Consider the following 13,060-nt stretch of genomic DNA (forward strand, 5'->3'; position numbering starts at 1 on the left):
ATCTTTAAAAAAAAAAGATTTATATGAGAGAGAGAGGACAAGAAGGAAGGGAGAGGGAGAAGCAGGCTCCCTGCTGAGCAAGGAGCCCAACTGGGGGCTCGATCTCAGGACCCTGGGATCATGACCTGAGCCGAAGGCAGTTGCTTTAACCAACTGAGCCACCCAGGCGCCCCATAACGTCCATATTTCTTCTAACAGTCTCTTCAGGGCAGTCTGGGTTTTTTCTGTCACTTGCCTCAAAATTCTTCTAGCTGCTACACATTAGCCCAAGCCAAAGCCACTTGCACATTTTAGGTATTTATTACAGCAGTACCCGACTTCCCCGTAGGAAAAATTTGTGTTAGTTTCCTTGTTCTGCCATAACTAATGACCATAAACTTGGTGGCTTAAACAACAAAAATTTCTTCTCTCACAGTTCTGGAGGCCAGAAGTCTGAAATCAGGGTGTTGGCAGAGCCACTCTCCCTCTGAAGGCTGTAAGGGAGGACCCTTCCTTGCTTCTTCCATCTTCTTATGGGCATAGGCATTCCTTGGTTTGTGGCTATATCACTATAATCTCTGCTTCTGTCTTTACATGACCCTCTCCTTTGTGTCTGCCTTCTCCTCCTCTGTGTCTTATAAGGATTAAAGGCCCAACTGGGTACTCTGTATCAGTCAGAGTTTTACCCAAGAAATAGAGCCAGTAGGGGATATATATGTGCATGTACTTTATGAGATTTATTGCAAGGAATTGGATTAAGTGATTGTGTGAGTTCGCTAGACAAGTCCAAAATCCATAGAGTAGGCCAGCAGGAAACTGGCAGGAGCTGACATTGCCACCCACAGGTAGAATTTCTTCCTCAGGGAAACCAGTTTTGCTCTTAAGGCCTTTCAACTGATTGGATAAAACCCACTCCAGATTATCAAGGATTAGTGTTTGATTGAGTAACTGGGAATGATAGCTAGCCCACTTGACACATAAAACTGACCATCACAGTCCACCCCCTGTCAACTTGGCACCCACACGCATCACCTTAAATCATACTCAATCCCCAAATAAAGAGAATAACAGGGTCGTCCTTCTGCCCAACGTGATACAACTATCATGTGTATAACCGAAAACAGGCTAATTATTTCCTCAGAAGAAGATACAAAGTCATTGAGTGATGTTTACTCTTCTCCTTGATATACTGTAACTTAAATACTGTGATGTAAAGCTAACCATTATTAATAGATTTTATGTTGGATGATAAGAGAGGGCACAAAGCAAAAATGATTATCTTACACACACATTTATAACAAAATGAGGAAGAAATACTCATAAAAATTATAGTCCTCAGGGCGCCTGCGTGGCTCAGTCGGTTAAGCATCTGCCTTCGGCTCAGGTTGTGATCCCGGTATCCCGGGATCGAGCCCCTGCATCGGGCTCCTTGCTCAGTGGGGAGTCTGCTTCTCCCTCTGCCCTTCACCCAGCTAGTGCTCTCTCTCTCTCTCTCTCTCAAATAAAATTTTTTTTAAGATTTAATTTATTTATTTGACAGAGCACTGGTGTTTATAAATACATTCTACCACCCATTGCATATTCCCTTTGCCCTCAGTAAGCACCTCAGTTGGTCATGGTTCTTTACTTAGTGCAGTGACCCAAACCTTCATTCCTGCAGGGTCCAGTTATTAATAGTCTTGCCTGAATGGGGTTGTATAGTTTTCCATTGACTTTAAGCACAGAGCATGATAGTATGCCTTAAGGGGACCCCCCCTTTTTTTTTAAAGTCAGCTCCAAGCCCAGCATGGAGCCCAACATGGGGCGTGAACTCACAACTGTGAGATCAAGACCTGAGCTGAGATCAAGGGTCTGACACTTAACCAACTGAGCCACCACCCAGGTGCCCAAGGGGCCTTCTGTACTTCAGGCATATACTTCCTTACCTCCATTGTGTAGCAGCAGCCCAATTTCTCTTTGGTAGTCAGAATCAGTCACCCTAGCCGACACTGCAACTTCCTTCCTTGCCTGTTGTTGATTCAGAGGCACGAGGAGCCCAGAGCTGCTGGGTGGCAGTCTTAGGTTCCAGTGAAAGAGAATCACTGTTGTGTCTCCTGGTGGAAGTATCCAGCCCTTTGTAACTAAGAGCTCTATACCAGCTGAGCATAAGGTCACATGGATGAGAAGGGACATTTTCGCTAGTTGATCATTGTGGGTAATAGTGGGTGGTGCCATTCCCATTTCCACCTCTTGAGTTCTGGATCCATGACTCCTGTCTATGGGAGAAACAGTGCCATATATTAGACTGCTGATTCAGAGGCTGTAGAGCCTCCTGGAGGACATTGCCTCAGCTCTGCGAGGTATTACCACCTAGTTGGCACTGCAACTGGGTCCTCAAAAGGCCATTCCACCGTTCTATCAAGCCAGCTGCTTTGGGATGGTGGGGAACCTGGTAAGACAAGTGAATTCCGTGAGCGCAGACCCATTGCTGCACTTCGTTTGCTGTGAAGTAAATTTCTTCCTCAGAAACAATGTGGTGTTGAGTACCACAATAGTGCATAAGGCATCATGTAAGTCTATAGATGGTAGTTTTGGGAGAAGCATGGTGTGCAGGAAAGGCAAATCCATATCCAGAGTAACTGTCTGTTCCAGTAACAAGAATGTGCTCCCCTTTCCATGATGGAAGCAGTCCAGTGTAATCAACCTGCCACCAGGTAGCTGGCTGATAACCCCAGAGAATGGTGCCATAACGGAGACTCAGTGTTGATCTCTGTTGCTGGCACCTTGGGCATGCTGCTGTGGTTGTAGCCAGATCAGCCTTGGTGAGTGGAAGTCCATGTTGCTGGGTCTGTACATAACCTCCATCCCTGTCACCATGATCATTTTGCTCATGAGCCTACTGGGCTCCTGTCTTTATTAGTACAAGTTGCAGATGGTTCCAAAATTGTATCCGAGTGTGGATCATAATGGCCAAAGGCATCAAGAGAGCTACAGTTCCCTTTTACAAAGATGGCACTGAAGGCGAGTAAGGAAGCCCCTGCCCCTTCCAAAGCTGAAGCCAAAGCGAAGGCTTTGAAGGCCAAGAAAATAGTGCTGAAAGGCATCCAGTCACAAAAAAAAAAGATCTGCCTGTCACCTACCTTCGGATGGCCCAAGACACTGCATCTCTGAAGGCGGCCTAGATATCCTCAGAAGAGCACCCCCAGGAGAAACAAGCTTGACCACTATGCCATCATCAAGTTCCCCCTGACCACCAAGTCAGCCATGAAGAAAACAGAAGACAACAGCACACATGTGTTCATTGTGGATATCAAGGCCAATAAGCACCAGATCACACAGGCTGTGAAGAAGCTCTGTGACATTGATGTGGCCAAGATCAACATCCTGATCAGGCCCAATGCAGAGAAGAAGGCATATGTTTGACTGGCTCCTGACTATGATGCTTTGGATGTTGCCAACAAAAACGGGATCATCTAAACTGAGTCCAGCTGGCTAAATCTAAATATAAGTTTTTTCACCATAAAAGAAAAAGAGAGAGCTACTGCTTTTTGCAATTGAGACAGCTTACTTTTTTTCAGGATCTTATTCAAATATGACCATCTTTGGGTAATTTTATAGATAGGAGCTAGCAATATCCACAGATGTGAAACATGCATCCTGCAAAAATCCAAGTAAACTGATCAGGTGCTGTGTTTTTTGCTTAGTACCAGGGGTTGGCAACAATAGTTTGGGTTTGTTTTGTTTTTTTTTTAGATGTTCACTTACTTCGGTAATGCTCCATGTACCACGTTATCACCATGGAATGGAAATTTAGGTTAGACAAGAGAATTTCACAAGTGCAGTACCGTATTCTGGAGTATACCGAAGTTAGTGTATATAGTGTGTGACCAAGCCAGCTTGCTCATGAGGCATTCATCATTTCCATTATAGATAATTTGTTAACATTTATGATTCTTACGGGAAAAATAAACATACTTCTTGCATTTAAAAAGTGTTTTTCATTTACCTTTGCATTAGCACTTAAAATACATATTTCTTTTTTTATTATGGTCAGTTAGCCACTGTATAGTACATCATTAGTTTTTGATGTAGTGTTCAGTGATTCAGTAGTCACGTATAACACCCGGTGCTCATCACAACACGAGCCCCCCTTAATACCCATCACCCTGTTACCCCCTCCCCTCTGAAACCCTCAGTTTGTTTCCCGGGGTCCATAGTCTCTCATGGTTCATCTCCCTCTCTGATTTCTCCCTCTTCAGATTTCCCTCCCTTGCCCTATGGTCCTCCGTGCTATTCCTTATGTCCCACGAATGAGTGAAACCATATGATAATTGTCTTTCTCTGTTTGACTTACTTCACTTAGCGTAATCCCCTCCAGTTCCATCCATGTCGATGCAAATGGTGGGTATTTATCCTTTCTGATGGTTGAATAATATTCCATTGTATATATGGACCACATCTTCTTTATCCATTCATCCGTTGAAGGGCATCTTGGCTCCTTCCACAGTTTGGCTGTTGTGGACATTGCTGCTATGAACATTGGGGTGCATGTGCCCCTTCTTTTCACTACATCTGTATCTTTAGGGTAAATACCTAGTAGTGCAACTGTTGGGTCGTAGGGTAGCTCTATTTTTAACATCTTGAGGACCCTCCATACTGTTTTCCAGAGTGGCTGTACCAGCTTGCATTCCTACCAACAGTGTAAGAGGGTTCCCCTTTCTCCACATCCTCGCCAACATTTGTTGTTTCCTGTTTTGTTAATTTTTGCCATTCTAATTGGTGTAAGGTGGTATCTCATTGTGGTTTTGATTTGTATTTCCCTGATGGCTATTTCTATTTCAAGGTGACATTTAAAAATTATTCTAATATAAGAGCAGCATAAATATAATTCTGCAGGGACGCCTGGGTGGCTGTCAGTTAAGCGTCTGCCTTTGGCTTGGGTCATGATCCTGGGGTCCTGGGATCAAGCCCCACATCGGGCTCCCTGCTCAGCGGAGAGCCTGCTTCTCCCTCTTCTCCCTGCCTGTGCTCTCTCTCACTATCTCTGTTTCTCTCTCTCAAATAAATAGATAAAAAATCTTAAAAAAAAAAAAATATATATATATATATATATAATTCTGCAGTTACAAAAGAGCTAGACTGGGATCCATAATTGAGTTATTCTCATGTTTGCAGGTATGATCCTGGAATAAATACTACTACTTCTAAGCAGTTCTTTTATCAGCTTTTTAGGTTTGGTTTAAACATACACACACACATTTTCAGTTGTGGGGAGGCTTATAATGTTATATTCCATGCAGTGTTCTGAAAGGATTCTTCAATAGCTAACCAGCCCTAAAAAGTGAAGTACTCAATCAGTCCACAAAACAGGCAGAAAAAAGTTAAATTAACTGGAATAAATAGGATTCCTACATAACATCAAATGCATGTGATTTTCTGCAGCAACTGGAAGTACGTCAGGACTGGAACGTTGTCCCCTTTAGAACTTATTTCATCAGGGGCACCTGGGTGGCTCAGATGGTTAAGCATCTGCCTTCGGCTCAGGTCATGATCCCAGGGTCCTGGGATCGAGCCCCACATTGGGCTCCCGGCTCAGCGGGGAGCCTGCTTCTCCTTCTCCCTCTGCCTCTCTCCCTGCTCATGCTCTCTCTCTCTGTATCTCTTTGTCTCAAATGAATAAATAAAATTAAAAAAAAAAAAAAGAACTTATTTCATCAGAAGAGTTTAAGAAGGTAAACATTTTACCACTATCAAGTGCATTTAAAAGTGACGTTTTTGGGTGCTAATTTGACTCCCCGAATGACCTGGTTAGTGAACTCGTCACTAGTAATTTGGTCACCAGGCAGATGAAGCCTGCAAGAAAGGAAGCCGGCATTCAAATCACCATGTTATTGTCTGACCCACTCTAATGACTTATCTTCAACGTGAACATATAACGTCAGAATGAGATTTCTAGCTAAAGCAACTACCACCAACACGACCAAGACAGCATCTCTTCTAAGGTTTAGGCTTTGCCCAGAATTCCTTATACATGAGATAGCCCATAGCAAGAGTCATTGCTCCCACGGCAAAGCCTTGGGCTGCCACACACATGTGGATCAGGTGAACAGACAACATTTTAGTATTTGCCCTGCTCTTCAATTTATATAATCCACACACAATGATTGCCGCAAACCCCGCCATCCCAATGGGAACACATGGTGCCTCTCTAGCTTTTCGGGTAAGTATAGATCCCTGATCTTCATCATATGAAGGGAAATATCTGTGCCGGTTGACATGGTGACCGCAGAATCCTCCTTTCAGGAAGAAGTGTAAATTCCATCACTCATGCTTTATACAGGACCTGAGGACTTCTTACCTTCTGAGAATGACAGGACCTCTCAAGCTCGAGCCAGTTCCTGGCTCTCGCCCATGGTCGCGGTCCAACAGGAGTTCATTTTTTGTTGCCTGTGCAATGTCCTGGTTAGCTCCTGCCTAGGGTATTCTGATGAGTTTCACCATGTGAGGAGGCCCTTGGATTTTTCAACTCACTCTGTTCATCATGTGTCACTATTGCATGTCAGTCAGTCCTGGCTTGATTTTTAGTTTCTGATCTTATGATATCATCAGTGTAGTGTATTATTAGCCTTGGGACCTGCATCAAGTCCAAATCCTTTCTAACCAAATTATGATAGTTGATTTACGACAGCTGGTGAATTCAGAGAATACCATGGCAGTACCGTACATGTAAATTAGGATCTTGCCCATGTGAAAGCAAAGTGCTGTTTACTCTTTTCCTATATTGAGATAGAGGAACAAGCATTTGCAGGATCAGTCACTGAGAACCAATCTCCTCAGCTTTCTTTATTTTTCCACCATATCAGGAGCTACTGGTGCTATCAGGCTTTACTAATTTATTTAAGCCTTGATAGTCTGCTGTTAGTCTTCCTGTGCCATCCACCTTTTTCACAGGTCACACAGGGCTGTTCTAGGAGAATTTGTTGGACTAGCACTCCAGCTTCTAACATGCCATTAATTAAAGCAGCAATCTCTTTTTGTCCACCACGTATTCTGTACTGCTTCAGAATAACAACTTACATAGGCTTGGGCAATTCTGAAGATTCTCATTTATCATGTACAATTAATACTGCCCAAAGGGTGAACTTCCATTCCTTCTGTGTTACCATACTAGACCGAAGAAGTATTCCCTAGTCAGACATAATGTCCAGCTCAGGAATACATTTAGACAGAGATGCAACCACTTCACATAAGGTCCATTCAAACATTCCCATTTTCATCCAACCTTCCACCTTAATTCCATCAACTGTTGTATCCCTATATCCTCCTAATCTAACTATGGCCCCTGTTAGGACTTCACCAGCAGACTTTGGAATCACAGTTCATTATTCTTCCATGACAGAGTCCCAGAGAAGTTTCTTCTCTGCCCTTCTGGCCATTTTACCCACACGTGTGCCTATGGCCTTGGGTGCCCAGCTAGGTGTTCAGTCTGGTTGGAGACCAAGATAAACTGTGAGTCCATACTGATAATAAACGAATGAACAAGGGAAAGGGAAAGTTCTTCCTTAATGTCTAATGCCAATTAATAATGTGGAAAGAATGAGAGTTAGAAAAATAACCATTTTGAAACCATTGAAGTGGTAACTGAGCCAAGCAAGAATCACTGATGGATGCCAAAGCTATTGGATAAAAGTTGAATGACGAACAAAATATTTGCATAGTCTCAAGTTATATCCCCACAGATTACTCGTTAATTCCATAGGGAAAATTGGTAACTTTATAATGGAGAAACCTGATAGACACCACCTTAACTAAATGACCAGAAATATAAAAATTTTAATTTGAAAATTCCTCATAATCTCACCTTCTGGAGATAATCAGTCTTAACATTTGAGTAAGATCCTTCAGGAACTCTGAAGTTTTTTGGCTATGACTATCCAGTTGTTCCAGAGCCATTTGTTGAGAAGAGTATTCTTTCTCCACTGAATATCCTTGCCACCTTAGACATCAATTGACCATTCATGTGTGGGTCTATTTCTAAATCTTATTTTGTCTCATGTATATCTTTACAAAAATACCATACTGTCTTGAGAACTGTAGCTTTATAAGTCCTTTTTTTTTTTTTAAGATTGTATTTATTTATTTGACAGAGAGACACAGCGAGAGAGGGAACACAAGCAGGGGGAGTGGGAGAGGGAGAAGCAGGCTTCCAGCAGAGCAGGGAGCCCGATGCGGGGCTTGATCCCAGGACCCTGGGATCATGACCTGAGCCGAAGGCAGATGCTTAACGACTGAGCCACCCAGGCGCCCCGCTTTATAAGTCTTAAAATGAAGTAATGTAAGCCCTTTAACTTTTTTCTTCTTTTTCAAAATTGCTTTGGCTATCTAGGTCCTTTCTTTTTTTAAATATGAATTTTAGAATCAGCTTGTCAATTTCTAACTCTTAAATTTCTTTACTGATTGTAATTGGTGTTTGTAATATTGCTATTTTAAGGAACCTACTGAGATTATCTTCTTTGTGCCCTACTATATGGTCAGTTTTTGTGAATGTCCTATGTGTGCTTGAGAAAGAGTATATTTTGTATGATCTGTGTGTAATGTTCAATACATATAGATCCAAAAGTTTCACCTTATTGATTATGTTGCTTGGGTCCTTTGTATCATTGCTTATTTTTTGTCCACTTAATCTGTCTCATTTTGTGAGTGGTGTATCAAAGTCTCCCATCAGAGAATGCTTCTGTTTCTTGTATTCCTATAGTTTTTGGTTTATATAGGCTTTTGCTGTGTAACTTTGTGCATAGGTATTTTCACATATCTTTGTTGTTAAATCTTCATTTTGGACAGGGCTTTTAACATTACAAAGTATCTTCCTTTGGCTCATATAATTGCTTTTGGAATTCTACTTTGGCATCAGGATTTCTATCCCTGCTTTTATATTGTTTTCATTTGGTAAATCTTTGTCCATCTCTTTAATTTTAGCCTTTTTGAGTGACTGTGTTTTAAACATGTCTCTTGTGCATGGCATTGTTGGGCTCTGCTTTATGAGGCAATGTGAAAACCTTTTTTGGTTAATAGGTGAGGTAAGCCCATTTACAGTTATTTGTGTTACTGTTTGATGATACAAACAATACAAATATGTTTGGTCTCAATTCTTTCATTTTATCTTCTGATGTAATTACTGTGGGTATATGTTATATTCACTGTGTTTCTTTTTTTATTGAGTGTTTCCTCTAAATTTTTTTGGTAATTAAGAAGGTTGTATTTTTTTTTTTAAGATTTTATTTATTTATTTGAGAGAGAGAGAATGAGAGAGAGCACATGAGAGGGGGGAGGGTCAGAGGGAGAAGCAGACTCCCTGCCGAGCAGGGAGCCCGATGCGGGACTCGATCCAGGGACTCCAGGATCATGACCTGAGCCGAAGGCAGTCGCTTAACCAACTGAGCCACCCAGGAGCCCAAGAAGGTTGTATTTTTATGCTGGTAATTCCCTTTGTGTTAATACTTGCTTTTTTTTCTTTTAGAGAGGGAGCAAGTGCAAGCGGGGTGGGGGGAGGGGCCGAGGGAGAGAATCTTTTTTAAAAAGATTATTTATTTATTTATTTTAGAAAGAGAGAGAGCATGAGTGGGGGGAGGAGCAGAGGGGGAGAGAGAGGTAAGGGGAAAAAAATCTCAAGAAGTCTCTGCACACTGAGTGCAGAGCCCAAGGTGGAGCTCAGTCTCATGACCCTGAGATCATGACCCGATCCAAAACCAAGAGTAGGATGCTTACCCAGGCACCCCATGGGAGAGAGAGAGTCTTAAGCAGGCTCCAGGCTCACTGTGGAGCCCGTCGCAGGGCTGGATCTCACGACCCTGAGATCATGACCTGAGCCCAAATCAAGAGCCAAAGCTTAACCGACTGAACCACCCAGACACCCCTTTGTGTTAATACTTCTTATAGTACCCTTAGTCAACCCTTCTTTCTTTCTGTTTACTTATTTATTCATAAAAGTTGTATATGTTTAAGGTATACAACATGATGATTTGATATACATATACATATTGAAATGATTACTACAATTAAGCTAATTAGCATATTGTCTCCATACATAGTTACCATTTCTCAAAAAGTTGTATTTATTTAAGTAATCTCTACACCCCACATGGGGCTTGAATTCACGACCCTGAGATCAAGAGTCTCACACTCCTCCAACTGAGCCAGCCAGGCGCCCCCATAGTTACTGTTTTTCGTGTGTGGTGAGTACACCTGTAATTTACTTTCTTAGCATTTTCCATCATTCAATATAGGATTATTAAGTATAGTCTTCATGCCTATACATTAGATCTCTAGACTTTTGTTTTAAAGATTTTATTTTTAAGTAATCTCCATACCCAACGTGGGGCTTGAACTCATAGCCCTGAGATCAAGAATCCCATGCGCCACTGACTAAGCCAGCCAGGTGCCCCATAGATCTCTAGACTTCATTCATCTACATAACTGACTTTGTATTCTTTGACCAACATCTCCTCATTTCCCCCATACCCCTGGTAACATTCTACTCTACTTCTATTGAGTTTGACCTTTTTTAAAAAGATTTCCCATATAAGTGAAATCATACAGTATTTGTCTTTCTCTGATTCATTTCCTTTTTTTTTTTTTTTTTTTAAGATTTTATTTATTTATTTGTCAGAGAGGGGCACCTGGGTGGCTCAGTTGGTTAAGCAACTGCCTTCGGCTCAGGTTGTGATCCCAGGGCTCTGGGATTGAGCCCCACATCGGGCTCCTTGCTCAGTGGGGAGCCTGCTTTCTCCCTCTGCCTGCCGCTCCCCCTCTTGTGCTCTCTCTGTCAAGTAAATAAAAAAAATAATAGAAAATATTTATTTGTCAGAGAGAGAGCATAAACGGGGGGGTGGCAGGCAGAGGGAGAAGCAGGCTTCCTGCTGAGGAAGGAGCCCCATGCGGGACTTGATCCCAGGATCTTGGGATCATGACCTGAGCCAAAGGTGGATGCTTAACCAACTGAGCCACCCAGGCATCCCTCATTTCTTCTTCTTCTTTTTTTTTTAAGATTTATTTATTTATTTATTTATTTATTTATTTATTTATTTGAGATAGAGTGAACGAGTGTGAGCACAGAGGGAGAGGGAGAAGCAGACTCTCTGCTGAGAAGGGAGCCCAATATGGAGCTCAATCCCAGGACCCTGAGATAAGGACCTGAGCCGAAGGCAGATGCTAACCAACTGAACCACCCAGGTGCCCCTGTCTGATTCATTTCACTTAGCATTATGTCCTCCAGTTTCATCCAAGCTGTTGCAGGTGGTAGGATATCCTTCCTTCTCATGACTGAATAATATTTGGTTGTTATATATATACCACATCTTTTTTATCGATGGACACTAAGGTTGTTTTCCATATCTTGGTTATTGTGAATAATGCTGCAATGAACATGGGAGTACAGATATCTCTTTGGGATAGTGATTTCATTTCCTTCAGATATATACCCAGAAGTGGGACTGCTGGATTATATAGTTCTGTTTTTAATTTTTTAGTTTTTGTTTTGTTTTTTTTTAAAGATTTTATTTATTTGAGAGAGAGAGAGGGAGAGGGAGAAGCAGGCTCCCCACTGAGCAGAGAGCCCGATGTAGGGCCCAATCCCAGGAGCCTGGGATCATGACCTGAGCCGAAGGCAGATGCTTAACCAGTTGAGCCACCCAGATGCTCCTATTTTTAATTTTTTGAACAATCTCCATACTGTTTTCCATAATGGCTGTACCAATTTACCTTTTTTTTTAAGATTTTATTTTTGAGTAATCTCTACACCCAAGGTGAGGCTCGAACTTACAACCCCTAGATCAAGAGTCACACACTCCACTGACCAAGCCAACCAGGTGCCCCTACCTTTTTTTCTTTATTAATCTTTTATAACATCTAATTTGTCTCTCACCTTTACCTATATAGCAGTCAATGATCTTATTCATCTTTTCTCTTTTTCTTTCTATTCTCCTTCCATTTTTAGTTGTTTTTCTACTTTGTCAGAACAACTTGATATTTATACATTATCCTTCAACCCATGACCTCAGCCTTGTTTTAGTCTTAGCTTTACAATAAGTATATGAAATGCTCACTGTTAGGCTTTTGCCAAAATTTTCCTATTCATTGGTTTTGGTTGGATGAAGCTCATCATTTGGTATAGTGCTGACCAATAGAATTTCCTACAGTGATGAGCATGTTCTGTATCTCTGCTGTCTAGGACTGTAACTAGGCCCATGTGGCTATTGAACACTGGAAATATGCCTGATGTGACTGAGAAACTGAATTTTCTGTGTTATTCTATTTTAATTAAACAAAACTTAAATTTAACTAGCCACATGTGTCTAGTGGCTACCAAATTGGACAGTGCAGCTCTATTAAATTCCTTAGGAAGGGCACAAGTGTTTTGGCACACTCCGCTGTTCTTCTAATAGCCTTGATGCTTGAAGAGTATCAAGTATAAAGCATAGACTCTCCTTTGTTTGTACTTTTTTCCCATAACTTTCTTGAAAATACTGTATTACTGTTGCTTTGTTTTTGAGAAATTGATGCCAGTTTAATTCTCTTGTCTTGGAAGTTATTTCATCTTTTTGCTTAGAGGCCCTGATGAAAATTTTCTTTGTCTTTAAATTCTAATTGTTTTATTAAGATATATCTCAGAGTTGGTTGTTCCAGGTCAATTTTCCTTGGTACCCAACGGGCCTTTGATTATGTTGAGGTTTGTTTTATGATGCCGGCTTTGTTCTAGCATGGTGAATGTTCCATGTGTACTTGAAGAAACTTAATTTCTGTATTTTTGAGTGGAATGCTCTGCAAAGTCATTTGGTTGGTTGGTGGTGTTCAGTTTTTCTATATTCCTGTTGATTTTCTGTCTACTAGTTACTTTTATTAGTAAGAGAAGTGTTGAAAGCAGCCATAAGTGTGGATTTGCCCATTTCTCCTTTTAGTTCTTTCAGTTTTGTTCATGTATTCTTTTTTTTTAAAAGATTTTATTTATTTATTTGACAGAGAGAGAGAGACAGTGAGAGAGGGAACACAAGCAGGGGGAGAGGGAGAAGCAGGCTCCCCGCTGAGCAGGGAGCCCAATGCGGGGCTT

At 41.5% G+C, this 13,060-nt stretch overlaps 1 protein-coding gene and 1 pseudogene across 7 annotated transcripts in view; both read left to right on the forward strand.

Moving 5' to 3' along the window:
- ZNF157 (zinc finger protein 157) overlaps nucleotides 1-13,060 on the forward strand; it is a 40,223-nt gene that overhangs the window by 20,852 nt on the left and 6,311 nt on the right. The window lies entirely within an intron of this gene.
- Nucleotides 1,796-3,435, forward strand: LOC116646087 (annotated as a pseudogene).

The sequence above is a fragment of the Phoca vitulina genome, unplaced genomic scaffold (assembly GCF_004348235.1).
Source record: "Phoca vitulina isolate PV1807 unplaced genomic scaffold, GSC_HSeal_1.0 scaffold35, whole genome shotgun sequence".
Classification (NCBI taxonomy): Eukaryota; Metazoa; Chordata; class Mammalia; order Carnivora; family Phocidae; genus Phoca; species Phoca vitulina.